General features: G+C 50.7%; 1 protein-coding gene across 3 annotated transcripts in view; it reads left to right on the top strand.

Moving 5' to 3' along the window:
- CASZ1 (castor zinc finger 1) overlaps positions 1-17,096 on the top strand; it is a 268,084-nt gene that overhangs the window by 27,229 nt on the left and 223,759 nt on the right. For 2 of the 3 annotated variants that reach the window (XM_075060343.1, XM_075060342.1), the window contains exon 2: positions 16,042-16,182. The gene's annotated coding sequence lies outside the window, so the exon portion shown is untranslated. Of the gene's footprint in view, positions 1-10,952; positions 11,018-16,041; positions 16,183-17,096 lie in introns of those variants that run through there. The other variant, XM_032775447.2, reaches the window with a different exon arrangement.

The following is a 17,096-nucleotide window of genomic DNA, read 5'->3' as shown; positions in this document are numbered from 1 at the left end:
CTAAGTGATTTAAAGATGTGTCTGAATATAGTTTTTTAGAAGCCGTAACAGTCTCATGCATATCTTTGAGAAGCAGTTGCTTAAAGGAGAGTATAGTTTAGTGGTTAGAGCACAGGCTTGTGAGTTGTTCGCCCCTCCAACCTAAAGGCACAGTGTGACCCTGAGCAAGCTGCTTCATGTCCCTTGTTCCCCCTTGGGATGTCTCAGGGTGAAGTACGAGGATATCCTCAGAGGGAAGGCTCTGATATGTGTTGCGCACGTGTGTCTGTGTGCACCTGGTCATTTAATGCCAGAAACCTCTCTGCGCTCTCAGGCCCTGAGTCACTTTTTCAGTGAAATAACTTCTAGCTTTTAAAACTAGCAAAAGCAATTAGCCTGCCGTAGGGACCAATAGCTGGCAATGTGTCATTTTAAAAAATGGATCTGGTGGTGGGGACCTCTAAGGGTGTATATCAGGTTAGAATATTTCTGCAGTAAGTGACGTCTGTTGACAGGTCCTATTTGGAGTGTTCTGAGCAAGTCAGAGCAGATAGTACTGGCTGAATGTCTTGTTCGTAGGACTATTGGTCTGATGTCACATTAACCGTACTAATATATATTGTAGCAGGCCTATGTGAGTGCATATAGTGTCTGTGTGTGTGTGTGTGTGTAATTTATTTATATATCTGTGTTTCTGTATGTAATTTACTACGTCTATCTGCGTGAGTATATAATGCATATGTGGCATATTACTATCTCAGATGCCATAGACTACTGCATAGCCACTTATCAAACAGGCTGGGTAAGCAGAAGGCTCTGAGCACTCCCTGAGGATTTGGGGAGGGACTGGATGACTGTGACATGTTAGTCAAGGCCTCTGGTTCAAATTCAGAGCAAGTCAGTAGTGGCTGAAAGGTGTCACCACCCGAGAGACACTGCATGTCCCATTGTGCTCTTACTCAGTTCCTAGTGGATGGGTATTGTCACTGGAGCTACTTTCTCGTCCATATCAGCAGATAGACCAAGAAGGAAGGATGGCCTTGTGGGTGCAGCATTACACTGGGTCTCAAGAGTCCTAGGTCCAAATCTCAGCTCTGCCATGGATTTGTTGTGGGAACTTGAGCAAGTCTCTTAATCTCCTTGTGCCCCAGTTTTCACATCTGAAAAATGGGGTAATAACACTACCTTGCCTTCAGGGGCATTGGGAGGCTAAATCCTGAATGCTAGAGAAGCGCTTTGGTGTTAAGCAATGGGGCAGGTGTATAAACACCTAGGTAGAAGGATGCAGTAGCCCTAGAGATTGAGTTGCACTCTCTCCCCTATTGGTGGTCCAGGCAGGTCAGGACTGCGTTGGCAGGGTGAGGTTGGGGAAGCTGGCACCACCGCTGCACTTCCGTACCTGTTCTGTAGATTCAGTCTCCAGGGCTGCCGCTCCTTGTCTTTCACCAGAACCAAATTCACTTTCAGTCCTCCACTGGGAGGCAGGAATGCCCCCCATATAACTGCACAGCTTGAGGTGTGGCTGGATTGGTTATACCTCTGCTTTTAATAACCTCATCTCAAGTTGCGATTGTCACCATCACCTGTGGGTGGATGAAGTTTCCTTGCCTTTTCAGCCTTGTGCATAGGGTCAGGCATCCTAGTTTGGGGGTGGGGGGAGTGCTGGCTGCAGATGTCGCTGCTTTCATGGATGTAGAGAATTGAGGATCTCTGGCTGCCCTCCATACAGCATCCAACCCCTCAGAAGCAGAGCAGTGTGACATTAGAGGGCAGCTCCTGGTCAGACCCAGTATTTTTGCTGCCTTCGCTGCTGTTATAAATTCTTCACTCTCAACCTTTCACTTCTGATATTTTACTTCAGCCAAATAAAAGCCAGTTTCGTTACCTCCGGCTCCCTGCGGACGCGGCAGCTTCAGGCAGTGAAATATGCTCCCGCCCTTAAAGGGAGGATGGGGGGCCTGCTGCTGGGAATCCAAAGTGGAGAAAGGTTCCGGGAACAGGACTGAGTCTTTTGCCTGAGTTTCAGAGCTTTCTGCGTCCCTGCATATGTGTGAGAACCAGCTGGCTTACAACGTGCTGGGAGAAGAGATGGAGCATCAGCATTCACACTCCCAGCCTTCAAATGAAATGGGCCCATGCCACATCCTGGGCACTAATATGGGGGCACGAGGGTGAGTTGGTGCTCCCAGCCTCTGAGTTTAATAGGGCCCCCAGGCCAACTCTTTGATTGCTGGTACCTGAATAGCGCTACAGAGGAGTTTGCTGGGGTTCAAAGCATTTGGAAGTGGAGCGCTATGAGGACAGGAGGTGAAAAGCCCTTTGGATCCGGCCCTGAGTGTGAAGGATGGTCCCTCGTGGAATAACACGGCTGCTGCTCCCAGTCACTAGAGATCCACGGTGCGAGTGTCCCAGCCCTGTCATGGCCTGGCATCAGTCCAGACTGAAGCACACCAGACCCTATACCTCTTCCCCCTGGGGGAGGAGCCCCAAGACCAGCCTCACTGAGGGGCAGCCCTGAGGATCAGAAGGTTATGGCAGAAAGCTCGGTGAGAGACCCTGCCGGCAGATTCCACACAACAGCATTCTCATCCGTCCAGGGCCAGGCTGGGTCACTTGGCTCTCTCCAGGGCTGGGAAGCATGAACGATGCCTTGGGGAATCCCTCTGGTATGTCAGTCCAGCCTCCTCCCCCCTTCCTCCTGTCAGCAGGTCCAAAGAGCCCTTACCGTCGATAAAGGGGAAGGGCAGGGAGCCCTTCCATGGTGGGGCTGCCCCCTTTGGTGGTCCTGCAAGGGGGAGGCCCAGCCAGCAGGCAGGTGGGTGAGAACGATGCTGCAAGGCTAGTCTTGCTGATGTGGCCCTTTCTCCTGCAGCGAATCATAAAATATGGCTCAAATTTTCATTACGGACTCTATTGATTATCTTTTGGGATGGATGAATTACAGGGAACATTAAATTAAAAAAAAAAAAGGCAATATTTGAATGAGTCTGGGAGGTCGATGCCAGAAAGGCTGACGCACCAAGCCTTATTGGTACTCGCCACCTCCCTTGGCCTGCTAGCCTCAGGCCTGGTACCATCTCTCTACCCTGAGGAAAGGACTTGCTGCTCCTGGAGCCTCCAAACCCTGCTCTTTGGGAGCAGTGAATTCTCCCGAGGCCAGGGTGTGTGTATATGGGGGGCTGTGCGGGCTAGTGGCTAGAGTCCCTGGCTGCTACTCCTGGCTCCTGTAGCTGTGTGACTGGGGAGGGCTGTGGCTAACTGGGCCTTTAGCCTCTTCAGCTGTGGTGCTGACTGGTTGGATGGCAGGCGGGGTTGAGTTAATGGATCTCTGTGAGGAATCTTGGATGAAAGAACAAAGGAACCATTGGGTACGGGGAGGGTAGTGGTTCATCTCAATAGAAAGACCATGGGCCAAATGCTGACCTGGTATAAGTGGGTGCCTAGAGGTAAATGGACTTTTCCCTTCTTACGCCAGGTTTGAACGGCTCTCCTGATGCCTAGAGAAAATATAGCCAGGGACATACGTAGCCTGGTAAGAAGAGGGTTGTGGGTAAAAAACCAACCCCCACTCCTAACCGCCATCTTCATCCTGTCACTCACCCCACTCTGCATGGGTCTTCTCCCAAACTCCATCAGCCCTCAGTTTCCTTCTCAGCTCCTGGGCTTGGTGGCAGGTGTGTCTGTTTGTCCTTTGGCTGGAGGAGGGTGAGCTGGGTTGCAAGGTGTTAGTCTGCTGTAGTGGGTCTCCACTGTCAGGGCTGCCCGGGGGGTGGGGGTAGGGATACAAGTGGGGCAATTTGCCCGGGGCCCCACAGGGGCCCCCATGAGAATATAGTATTCTACAGTACTGCAACTTTTTTTATGGAAGGGGCCCCCAAAATTGCTTTGCCCCAGGCCCCCTGAATCCTCTGGGCGGCCCTGTCCACTGTAGTCTGTCAACCCATCCAAAAATGCCTCCCAGCCCCGGAAACTTGCCCTCAGAAAACTGAAGTGCTCCCCTCAGAATCTCCGTGCTGATCTTACTGTCCCAGCCTGGCCTGAGCGCAGGATGTTTGCTGACATTGGCACAGTCCCCAGATAAAGGCTGGCACTGCCAATATCTGGGTTATGGGGCAGGCAGGTCTCAGGAGCAGGCTGGGTGGATGTGTGAGCCAGGAGATGGGCACTTATCTTTTAAAAGCATTGGGACACTGTGTGCTCTGCCTGTTCCATGCCATGTATCAAGCGATGCTGCCCAAGAATGGCTTCTGTAGGCACCTGTCAGCAGCCCCGCGTTGGTCCCATGTTGCTGGATTAAAGTGTGGCGAGGGGTTGAGGATGCTGTAGCAGTACAAGGGGTTGATATGTGCAGACTCAGCTCTGCTCCCTGGCCCTGCTTTAATCAAAGGGGATTCTCTCTCTTCCTAGCTCTAGGGTTCAGTGCTTCTCGGGGGTTTATTGGATGCTGGACGTCATAGCACATGCTTTGGTGCTTGGGTCAGGGGTGACAGCATGGTGCCCTAACCTTTGACGCCTGGCAAGAGAATGAGCAGAATCAAGCCCACCACCCAAATGGGGAGGAGCCCAGTAAAGCCAACCACTGCTTGCCCCCGCCGGCTCTGAGAGCCATTCCACACTTTAGAAGGGCCTGAAACCTTATGTTTCTCTCCAAGTCTCTGGATGTTTCTTAAGCCCATTGTGGCCTGGTCCTCCCTTCTTAGCCCAGAGTCCCACTGAACACTAGACCACACCCTGCATTGGCCTTGAGAATGGGCTGGGGGAGGGATCCACTGGGGCTTTCTCCATTGCTGGCTTCTCCTGCTGAACTTAGAGTGGTTTTGTGTGAAGAAGGAATAGGTCAGGAGGCTGCTGGGCGACCACCAACCCTCTGCAGAGGCCTGAACACCACTTCCTTCCTTTAATGAGCTTGCCCATGGCTGAACTCCACCCTATAGTGACTAACCCTTATTTCAACATTGTACATTTTTGACAATGTCAGCAAGTCTTTGGAGCTGAAAGCTGGGGAGCCACTGCCATTGCCACTTTGAGAATCCCTGTTTGTGGTGCTCTCCTTTTCCTGGGTGAGAGATACTGAGAGGCTCAGGTGACTTTTGATGTCCCCTTTTCTCTCCATTATTTTATTTTCTGTTCTCGGTGCAATCAGGCTGGCAGCTGCTGCTTCTCAGGAATTCTCTGTTTTCTTTTGTAAGATTGTAAAGAATGCAGCCAGAGTCCCTCACCAGCCAGCCGCCTTCGTATGTAAGGCACGGTCCGCCCCAAAAGGAAAACATCTCCTCCACTCCCAGAGTTACCTGTGTCCAAACATACACAGCCTGCACGCTCCTATCGCTGTGCTACTAGCTGAGCTGGCCTGGGAAGACACCTGTTCTTTTCCCCTCTGTCTTTTCTTTGCTTCCATTTCTGGTCTGGAATGAAAACACAAGGTATAGTCGCTGCTCATCGTCTGTAACATTTACATGTGTGTGGTGCTGGTGTCTTGTATTCGTGTGTGTGTGTGTCCATGTTTGTCTGGTCATGTGGCTGGTTGGCATGGCTCTTCGTTGGCATGCATTTGTATACAGTATTGTGTGTGCACACCTGTGTGATTATATCTGTGTGTGCGCGCCCACATTTGTACTGGGCTGGGTCTGTCTCTGGTTTTGGGTGTCTTCACTGGTGACTTTGTGAAGGAGTGTGTGTGTGTGTGTATGCGTGTTTATGCGTATGCGTTTGTTCTTTGACTATGTGAACGAGATGAAGTGTTAACACACCTGTATGTATGAGAGAGAGACAGACACTTCAGAATAAAATGGTACAACTGGAAAGTGAAGGTCAAGCTTTTATGCTGGTGAGTTGCACACGTGGGCACTAGTGTCAGGATGCACACTTGTGGGTGCTCCATGCACACTCTGTGTGTTGTTTCACTTGCCAGCAGATCACTATGGGTTTCACAAGCCATCCACAAAGCTTTGGTTTCACCTGGGCTAATGCAAAAAGGTGGTGGTTTCCATGGCTCCCCGGCCTCACTATAGCGACACACCCTTTTCTGTGTAAGCTGTTCCCTGGAGTGGATTGTTTTTTGGCAAACAGCTCTGTAAACTCCTCCAACAATTAAAAGGAAAAGGAGGAAAAAAATAACGAAACGGAGTGAGACAGCAAACAGGTCGGAGCAACTCACCTGGCCAGACCCATCCCCACCGGTTCATGCATCCAGCCCCAAGCCCCCAGTGCCAGGCAGGGAGAAAGCCCCTTGCTCGCTCTCTCTGGACTCCACCCTGGGAAGCGCCAGGATTGCTCCAACCCCCCAAACTGCAGTGAGCTAACAAACACAAAGGAAAAGGTCATGTTATTCTTTTTTTATTATTATTATTATTATTATTATTATTATTATTGTGTTGCAAATGTCTCTCAGGGAGGGGAGCCTCTACAGATGCCAGCTCTGATTAATTTAAATATTTACCAATCCCATGTTTTGTTTCGTTTTTAAATTGTGTATGTGTTTGCTCTGTTTGTGTCCCATAAAATACCTGGTGTTTTGGGCGTACCCCGTTTACAGGGTGCATGAGATCACACTGGAAAAATGCTGTGAAAAACATTTTCATGCCACGACACATCAGATACAGTTTTGTATTAAGATGAGGATTTTTCTGTCTTTTTTCTATCTCCAAAATCTGGGTAAGAGGGTTTTTCCTTTGTTTTATTTATTTTTTAAATAGTTCCCTCAGTAATTTTAAAATCAGCTTTTGCTCCCGTCTCACTCTGCCAAGGGGTGCTGAGGAGACCCAGCTGTACCCCTCACAGAGAAGAATGTGTGGCACTTCCATGAAATCAGAGCTGCTGCTAGGCTATTGCATGGTCCAGTGGGGAGGGCATTGGACTGGAATGCAGGACCCCTGGATTCTGTTCCCAGCTCTGCCACTGAGCAGCTGCTTGACCTTGGGCAAGTCACTTCACCTCTCTGTGCCGCTATTTCCCCTCCACTCCCCTTTGTCTATGAGATTATAAGCTCTTTGGGATCGGGACTCTCTTAGTCCATGATTGTACAGCACAGGAGGGGACTCTAGGTACTGCCATCGTGTTAATAAATAACTAGTACTAGATGGATGGTGGATGCCAGGGGCTCATAGTGCCACTTGGGGTAGGGTAGCCTACCTATTGTGTGACCCTTTGCCCTGTTCGCCTAGTGCCAGGTGGGCACAGGAAATAGGGTGCTTATAGGCCATAGCAACAAGCTTAGTGTAAATGCTGAGCTAGGGAGAGGAAGTCAGCTGGGCATGTTCCCCCCAGCCAGTATTTTCTGTCAGCTCTCAGTCAGCTGGATAATTTTGTGGGTTCAGTCAATGAAAGAAATACTGACATCTCCCGCACTTCCCCCTTTCCATTGCTTTCCCTGAGAGGTCTGCCTGAGTCTCTTTTTTTAAAGCCCCAACTGGACCCAACCCACCCAATCCGAGTCCAACCCTTAGCCCTTAGTTCTGAATCAGTGGTGCTGCTGCCGCCTCCTGCCCCTGGAGTTGATGCAGCAGTGGCTGTGGGCCCCACACCTGCCAACCACTGCCCCTTGTTGTGCTATGTGTGTGCTGTGGAGAGAGAGCCTATGGGACTTATAGTGCAACGAGGTTGCGGTGGCCAGCAGGAGAGGTGCATGCACCCGATGCAGCATCGGCCCTGCAGGCAGGAGGAGAGCCGCCCCAAAGCCAACACTCGTCGTTGGGTCCCATCAGCTTTGGGTCGGGTTGCTAGGCTCTGCTTTCCATACCCAGCATGTCAGACTCTGATCCTGAGGAGCCGCATGGAAAGCAGTGGTGCTGTACCAATGTATCTAGTACCAGGATTTGCCCCCCCCCCCGCCCACTCCAGCCTTCCAGCTGTAGCTGGTTTGCAAACCAAAGAGAAGTATTTAGCTCAAAGGGTGAGAGTCTTGGGGCAGAAGCCTTTCTTTGTAATGTGTCCATAAAGCACTGGGCACTTGCAGTGCACCTCACTCCCTGCTTTCCATGCCCCCATCCTTCCCGTGGGCACTAGGCAGCAGGTCTGGAGAGACAAGCCGGGGAAGAGATTTCACCTGGTGGCAGCCGAGGAAGGAGTGGGAAGGAGAGGCAACATCGCCAGCTGTGACTGACGCTGTCGCTGGCTGCTGGCTCTGGAATTCCATGGGCACAGTCGCACTGTTAAATGCCCCTGGGCTGTGAACTGGGGCAGGGGAGGGGAGGAGAGGGAGAGGGGGTGCACTGGTAGAATTTGAAACCTCCATTCCTGCTCCACCACAACTTTCTCGGGGGAGGGACAGGTCTGGGGTGTGTGCGCGCAGGATGGGAGCCTTTGTCCACGCATGGGCCACTAGTCTGAAATGGGACCTGTTACTTTTGAGGAATGTAGAACAGTGAAAGAGAGTGTGTGTGTGTGTGTGCGCGCGCGCATGCTTGTGTGTGCGCGCACACACATGGATATGGTGTGATGTGGGGGGTGCCATTGCTTCAGTGTCCTAGGCAATGGTCCAGAGCGTAGGATGGGAAGGAATACATCAAGAATTACCCAGTGGCTGCAGTGCTGTCACCATGCTCTTTAATCACTTATTACTTTTCTATTTCTTCCTGTTGCTGTAATTGTTACAAAATCTCTTGGCTTTGGGAGGGGCCCAGGACTCCAGGGCCCAATTGCATTTGTCCTGATTCAGAAAGTGGGTCATGCTGCTTGGTTTGGGAAGGAGATATTCATCTTGCTTAGTATGATATTTATTAGGAGATAGCAAAGGGAATGCAACTGTGCTGTTGCACAGAAAATTGCTTGGGGGGGGGCTTGTGAGGGGAGCAGAGGGAGTTCTCGCGTGCCCCATGTCTGCAACCATTGTGTCAAAATTTACTGCACCTCAGTTATCTGTTTCCACTACTTGTGGTCTCAGCTCAGATAGAATCTGAGCTGATAATGTAATGGGGAGAGAAGACTGGGACAGGTAAGGGATGCATAGCTGCTCCGGCAGTGCTCTCCAGTGGTCATCCTCCAACTAGGGGAGAAGAAGAATTCTCTCCTTGGACACAGTCTGCACCCTGACCTTGGCGAAACTCCTGCTACAGGAATGAGAAAGATATTTTGCGTGAAATCTTGTCTCCACTGAAGTCAGTGGGAGCTTTGCCATTGACTTCTGTGGGACCAGAATTTCACCCTTAGTTTTTGTGTCCATTCAGTGGGATCTACTAAAGGAGAGAGACTGACCAGAGTGACATCCAGAAATGTTTGCTGGGCCAAATTCATCACTGGCGTGTGCTGACTGAAACCAATGGCATTACACCAGGCATGTGTATGGACTGCTGTGTCCACCGCCAGCCTAATGGAAGTTCTGGTGGACATTGATAACTCCATTCAGGAATCCATCACCCTAATGTCAAACTCTGTGCTCTGGGCCATGCGCGTCTGTTGCTGCCTCCCTGGTCTCCTTGTCCGTTTTCTGGTGCAGTGCTCTGAGGTCCTTGAAAGAGGCCAAGGGAGGGGGAGAACAGTCACTCCCGAACAGTTACTGGGCCTGACACTGGTTCTTTCAGTGGAATCCACTGTTACAAACAGTAGATCAGTCCAGTCTGTCTCCAGAAATAGTCCCCATAAATGTGAAGACCAAGTCTCTCTTCCAGGAGAGGCTGGTTCATCCAGCTGAGAGCTAAATACACATACGGACTTGTCCCAGCAAAGCACTGGCTGTTGGAATTCCTTGATGGAGCTGTTAACGACACCATTGGCTTTCCTCTAGAGAAACCCCAAACTGTTACAGGAATTTTCTCCTAGCTCTCAGGTGGCCTGTGGGAGCTGCTTGAGAGGGCACAGCAACACTACACGATCATTTTGCACCGGTAGTGAAGAAGGGAATGGTATGCAATTGAAACTGCAAGGGGAATGTCTCCAGGGCACTGGGCCCAAACTCCTTTTCCTTGGGAGAAGGGCTGTAAGATTGGTAATGCTCAGGGCCTTGGTTTTACACCTCATCGCCTTCAGCAGCAAGATGGAATAGAACCCTCTGACTTGCCTACGCTATTTTTTGCACCTCGGGTGCTCCTTTGAGGTTTCCCATCCAAGGACACAACAACCCTGAGTATGCTTAGACTATGATACCTGTTGCTTGTGTAGAGGGAGGATCAGCTGGGGGTGTAATCCATTTCCATCTGTGAGGAGGAAGCAGGTAGGCCTCAAGCCTCTTCTCACGTGAGAGCCTTTCCTTCCGTCTGGTATGCTGCTGGTGGCTGGACGTTACGCTGGTCTGTGGCTCAGTTACCTGGGAGGTTTTAAGGCTGCCAGCTCTCAGCCCATTTGAGCCTGAGCCCACCTGCCACTGATCCTTTTGTTCCCACTGCTGAAGATGGATGTGTAGAAGTGGTGGCTTCTCCCCCTCCCAGGTGAGGAAGACAGCAAAGGCCTTGGTGTAAGAACTGGCATCTACAGTTGCCAGTTTTGGTTGGATATGTTCCTGGAGGTTTCATCATATGACATCTTTAATTAAAGATTAATCTTTAATTCCTGGAGACTCCAGGTCTATCCTGGAGGGTTGGGAACCCTGCATCGTTAATGAAAGCTCTGCTGCTGGCACGCTTTTACTGCATTGTACCTTCCCACTCCCTGCTCTCACTGGGCTGCTGATGCCCAAATGTGGGAGATCTTGATTTCTTTTCCCTCCTCCTCTCGCAGTAAAGCTTGGTGATGCGTACAAGTGGGGAGGCAAAACTGGCTTGTACCCGAGGTGCCTTATCGTCACAGCGACAATTGAAAATCTGACTGTATCTGATTCACCCCTGAGCAGGCAGGGCTGTCCTGCTTCTCTGCCCTCCCTGGCCACAGGCAGTCCGTTACATCTCTGTGAACTCATTGCACTGTATAGTGCAGCTCTCCAAAAGCTGACTGCTCCTGCACTAACAGCGGTTAAACCCCCACCCAAGCTCTCGTAAATTTACTGTAGCTGTATCTGTCAACAGAGAGGAAGAAACTCAGCGAAGAGGCGGATTGACTGTACACCCAGCATTGCTCCATCAGGGTCCCAGTCCTGTGCCAAGAGCTCTGCTGGTGTTCGGGGCAGTCGGTAAGCGCGGCTGACCGCACTGCTTTGGCTGAGCCTGCACTGCTGTTTGGTGGAAAGTCACCCTTAGGATTATCAAAGGGAAGAACTGGCAGCTCCAATAACTTGGAGGGCTAGATCCTCAGTAGGCACGAATTGGCCCGGCTCCTGTGAAGTCAGGGGAGCTGTACTGATTTACACCAGCTGAGGATCTGGCCCCAGATCTTTAAAAAGGGGAGATAAGGAGGGAGCAGTACAGAGGCAGACAGAGACCCATTTGTAAAGCCTTCTGGAAACTTCAGAGGGTCTCTGTGGTCTCACGATTGTCTTCTGAGACGGTTGAGAGGCTCGTGCTTCCCCAGAGCTCCCTCGAGGGGACTCTACGTTCTTGGAGCTGTGGGGCAAGAGGAGCATGTATGGCTCTGTTGTCAGCCTCTAGCACCATGCTCCCCTCCAAGCAGTGTCATGTTATCCACAAGCAGCTTCCACTGCCTGGTACCTCTCCCTGTGGCCGTAGACACACAGGCAGCTCCTGGTGATGTCATCCGGGTGGGCTTTATTCAGAGGTAGACCAAAGGATGACATGGACAAGCCTTGCACGCTCACTTTTCAGTGTGTCTTGGTCATGTGTTGCATCAGGTGTTCTCTGATTCTTGTGTCAGTGTGTCTTGTGTCGCGTTCGTCCATGTGCTTTAAGCCTTGCTGATATACTCCGTTGTCTGTGCTGTGTGGGACACCATTACCTTGGGCAGGCCCGTGGCAGCACTTTTAGCCTTACCCCAGCAGAAGGGGTTAATCCATCCACAGCTGTGGGATCCTGGAAGGAAAGACTCTACTGCCAATGGTCAGAGAGAGGATGCCCTTCATTTCCGTGGCTCCTTTCAACTGGTGGGCCTGACGGGCTTTACAGTCAGTCAGTCATTTAGCCTCGCAACCTGTGGGGAGGTGGTTTATGGTCAGCACCGTGGCACTGGGGGTGGGGCAGGGAGGTGAAGTGACTTGCCCACGGTCGCAGAGAGCACAGGTGTCCCGTGCCCTAGGCCGACATCTTAACCACAAGACCATCCTGCCTGCTGTTGAGCTGAACCTCTTTCCAGCCGATGGAGATGGGATGAGCCCATATCACAGAACTTGTGTTGGCTCTGGTCTCCGTGGCTTCTCTCTCGCCTGGTTGGGCAGCTCCATGAGGACTGGAAGCTTTTCCTGCTAGGAAGCCTAAGTCTGATCTGGAGGGCAACTGTACAATGGTCACCAGGGGCGTTCATGTGTTGGACTCAGTGCCCGGCTGGCATTGGATGGAGTGGGTCACCCTCCTTAGCCTCACAGTACGTCTGCAGTGCTTCCATCCGGTCTGCCAGCTCTCTGCCTGAGCAGAGCTGGCTGGTGAGGGCTCACCTTTTGGGCCCACTCATTCCTGTTCTGTATCTGACCAGAAGAGAGGTGCTGATTTCCCATTCACTCCACACCCTGTCCCTGCCTCCGGGACCTGGCCTCCTGCCTTGCTTTTACTCTGAGTGCCTGCTGAGCCAGGCCCATCAATCAGCTGGCTTCCCTGCTTGGTAGCGCAAAGCAGACACTTCCGTTGCTGCAAGCCGGGCTCCCCACAGGGCAGCCCATTGCATTCTTCCTGCCTCGCACTCCTCGTGGGACCCAGTGACAGTAAATCACAATCCTACAGGCCCTTTATTCCTTTTCCTGCTAAATGTTGATAAAGGGCCAGTCATCATCACTGTGGCATCGAGGTGGCAGGGAATCCAGAGCACTCTGGACTATAGACTTCACTTCAGCCACCTCTGAAATGCAGCCACTTCTGAGGTGTGACTTGGCAACTGTTTAACAGTTGCCCTGCACAGGGAATGAAGAAGGGATAAAATATCCAGTTGTGGAGTTTAGGGTTACCTGAGTTGGAGTCTGGCCAGGACATTGGGGCCCATCCCCCATCTGCTCCTATCTGAAGTGCCCTAGGATCTTGAATGAGCTGTCAGGACCATGGAGTGACATGGATGCAGCTGGGCTAAGTGACTGCTCCCTTTAGTGGGTGGCGTTGTAGGTTTGACGTCACCTTTTGTTTTTCCTCGGGGTTCTCATGGGTACGTACTACAGTGCCTAGAAAGTGTGCTGGCGCCGCTGCAGCATGGCGGACGAAAGGCCCCTGTCCTCACGCTCATTGGAACGTGGTAATGTTTCCATTTAAAAAATACCCTTTAAAAAATAAAACAAAAAGGAAAAAAAATCAGAGGAAATTGACTTCCCAAAAATTACATTAAACTAACACTCAGGGCCTGGCATGACTCCATTGCAGCCAGGAAGCTTGTAATTAACCAGCTCACTGCCATGGCCCTGGGAGGGACTGGAATCTCAGAGCAGGAGTGGAGCATCAGGACGTGGGTGTCTTTGAATGAGCGTCCGCAGGCTGGACTGGGTATCTGTGGCAGAGTTGCAGTGGGCATTTTCATGCAGCATTGGCCACCTGCGGTCCTGCTGAGTGGGGCATTCCTTCCCAGATGTGTCTGGTACTCTGTGCATCGTGGGCAGGGTCCTTGTGCTTAGATCTGACAGGTGATGCTGCGCTTGCCCAGGGGACCCTTTGTCAGTGAGTGACAGGCTGGGGGTGCTCCTGGAGACAAGGAGCCCAGAGTTAGGGCTTGGCTATGTGCAAACCTGCACTCAGCTTTTTTTTGGAGACATGAGTTCAAATCCTTACACAAGAGAGGGTGAAGTTTGGTCTCTCCCTAATTCCTTTTGTGCACGCTGCCATGTGGCACAATTCAGTGTGACTGACAGCTTCTGCTCCGGCTAGGCCCTGGCATAGCAGGGGTGCTGCAGGTCACAACTGGGGTGCAGTGGTGGGGCTCTTTGGGCACAGAGTTCTGCGCAGTAGGGTTAGTGGAGGAGGCTGCAGGTCCGGTATGAACTGTACTGGATGGAGGATGCTTGCTGGCACTATGCTTGGCTCAGCCCAGCGCTTTCAGCACCGTATGTGTGTGAGGACTGGTTTCACTCATCAGTTTTTGTCAAAGAAAATAAACAGGCTCCTGTACCTGCTGCTGTGTCACAGAGAGAGCAAGACAGAGGTCTGGCCCCAGTGCTGAAACTGCCAGCATCGGTGGGTCAGAGCCAGGCACCAAGTGTTGTTTTAACCCAGCAGTTGGGTGGGAATTTTCTCAATTTGGGTCATCACAAAGAGGGGACTCTTGTGTCCCAGCTGAGAGCGTCTCTTGTTTTGGGGGTGGGGGTTGGTATGTGCTAAGGCTGAAAATATTTACAGGTTTGGAAGTTGAAACGCAAACAGGAAAAGCCCTTTTAAAAAATGAGTGTAGTGGATATTCAAAACAGGGATTGCCATGGAAACGCCACAATATTTGCTTAAATTGACACAGAGGTTGCTGGTTGCAGGGTTCTGACTTCTTTGGCTCCATTTTCTTTGGCCCGGCACCTATCACAAATTGATCTGAACACCCCCCCCCCCCGGCTTTGTTTTGCTGATTTTCTTTTCATCTGACGGAAATAAAAAAAAAACCTCTAGGCTAGAAATCCCACCTCCCAGATCAGCCTGATGCTCCAATCAAATATTGTGGCAGGAACTTTTTTTTTGTTTTGGTAAAGAACGTAAAAGTTTGTTCAAATTTTTTGTTCCCTCTAAAGAAGAATACAGATTGTGATTGGCTTACGTGGTTCTGGTCCTGGCATGTGAGGGGAGGAGGGCAAGAAATGTAGCAGAGGTGGAGTAATAGATCCAAGAGAAGCTAGAGTTGAGAAGAGGGTAGCCTGGTATTGAAGACAGGGACTTGAGAGATCTGATTTCTGTTCCAGGCTCTGCCACAGTGTCACTCTATGACCTTGGACAGGTTGTTTAATCTCTGTGTGCCTCGGTTCTCCCCCCTGTGAACTGCAAATAATGATACAGTAGAACGTCAGAGTTACGAACACTAGTAATGAACTGACCAGTCAAGCACATACCTCATTTGGAACCAGAAGTACACAATCTGGCAGCAGCAGAGACCGAAAGAAAAAAGAAAAAAAGCACATACAGTGCTGTGTTAACATAACTACTTAAAAAAGAAAAGGGGGGGAGAGTTAAAAAAAAAAAAAAAAAAAGATTTGACAAGGTAAGGAAACTGTTTCTGTGCTTTCATTTAAATTAAGCTGGTTAAAAGGAGCATTTTTCTTCTGCGTAGTAAAGATTTAAAGCTGTAGTAAGTCAATGTTTAGCAGTAAACTTTTGAAAGAACCATGATGTTTTGTTCAGAGTTATGAACAACCTCCATTCCCAAGGCATTTGCAACTCTGAGGTTCTACTGTACTTTCTTTTCTGGCTAGCTTGCAGGCTCTGCGGGGCTGGGGGCTCTCTGTCACTGTGTGACTGTATAGCATCTCATACAGTAGAGCCATGCTTCTGCAATACAAGTCATAGTGAATGACCTGTAAGTTTCGGGAAGTGGAACTGCTATGTTATGGGGGTGGGAAACGCTGCTGAGGAGGTTGCAGGGGAAACCCTTTTCAGCATGTGGCATGGTAGTAGGGCCTGTATCTTTGTAGAGGGGAGGGATAGTTCAGTGGTTTGAGCATTGTCCTGCTAAACCCAGGGTTGTGAGTTCAATCCTTGAGGGGGCCACTTCGGGATCTGAGGCAAAATCAGTATCTGGTCCTGCTAGTGAAGGCAGGGTGCTGGACTCAATGACCTTTCAGGGTCCCTTCCATTTCTTGGACATAGGTATATCTCCATATATATTATTATTATTTATTACCTGGTTGATGCCCAGCTGTTCCCTAGAGTGGGATGGTCAAATGGCTGCATGAGATCTGTGGCTCAGCACCCAACCAATAATCATGTAAGGATCTGTAACCTGGCCTCTGATTGTCTGTTTCACAAGATGGCTGTGCCGTGCCAGGATGGGCCAGGTCTGTTACTTCTCCCCCAGCTGGCTTGTTGTGGCTGAGCGAGTGCTGACTTCTGCGGGTCACCACTGGTACCCAGTTAGGGCACTGATTGGGCATGTGTTATGCAGCGGCTGGATAAATAATACACCGTTCATTTCCTTCCTCAGGGCAAAGAGACTTCACCAAGTGAAGGGAACTCATCAGACTTGCGCTGTGTCCATCAAGGACCTCTGGGAAAAAGTTCCTGATTCCCATTCCGGCTGTGTAGGTTGGAATGGACTTTGAGCCCAGTGACTTGTGGATGCAAGGTACTGACTTTCCTTCTGTAATCTATTCCTCTTGGTTTGAGCTATGACCAGAATCTGGGTGGGCTCTGGGTGACTTTTGAGTCTCTGTGGGCTTTGCTGGAGCCCCTGGGGTGTATTTTTGGTGTGGAGAGACTGTATTTAAGTTGAGGAGGTGGAGTGGTGGAATCTGTTTGTGGGTCATGGATTCACCATGGCAGGGGTTTGCTTTGGGGTGGTTTACAGGCAGGATTGCAGCATCCCCAGTGCTAAGGGTTTGATGCATCCCTGATGATGCAGCCCATTTGTGCACAACATGGAGCGTTTGGTGGCACTTCAGATAGGGTTGGGTCATTTTGAACTACTCCTGGGTTAGCTACCAGGGCCATAGCTGATAGGGTGGGGTATCTCCTGGGTAACGGGCTCCAGACAATGGATTCCCTCGACAGGGGATAGAAGAGGGCAGGTCATGATGTTTGATTCCATGGTTCTTACACCTGGTTTAAATCAACGGCTGCTGATTTTCACCTGTCAGACTCTGAAGTCTATCTCCTGAGTGTCCAGCATTGGCTCTTGGCTGGGGGATCTGCCTGGCTGGACTGGAAGCAGTTCCTCTGCCTGAACTGCTAGGGCGTGAGGCAGCCGTGGATGTAACTGGAGACCCCAGCTTGGGAAGGTCTGTGCTGGGAAGCTCCAGGGTCTGTAACGCCAATGCAAATGCTGGGGGTCATGTTGGCTGTGAGGGTGGGACTCTGACTTTTTAAAAACCACTTTAACCTCTTCACTGCTGGCGCCAGATGCAGCTGTTCTGCTGTGGCCAAACACAGTAGTGTTTTATGTGGTGCTGGTGATCCATTGGCCTGGCGGTCTGTCGAAGGGCCCATGGGATAGCACCAGAGGTATATTGGGCTGTGCCAAGTGGTGCAAACAGGGTGTCC

The sequence above is a fragment of the Chelonoidis abingdonii genome, chromosome 23 (genome assembly GCF_003597395.2).
Source record: "Chelonoidis abingdonii isolate Lonesome George chromosome 23, CheloAbing_2.0, whole genome shotgun sequence".
Taxonomy (NCBI): domain Eukaryota; kingdom Metazoa; phylum Chordata; order Testudines; family Testudinidae; genus Chelonoidis; species Chelonoidis abingdonii.
The sequence above is the reverse complement of the archived record's forward strand: the minus strand, read 5'-3'. Positions and strand labels throughout refer to the sequence as shown.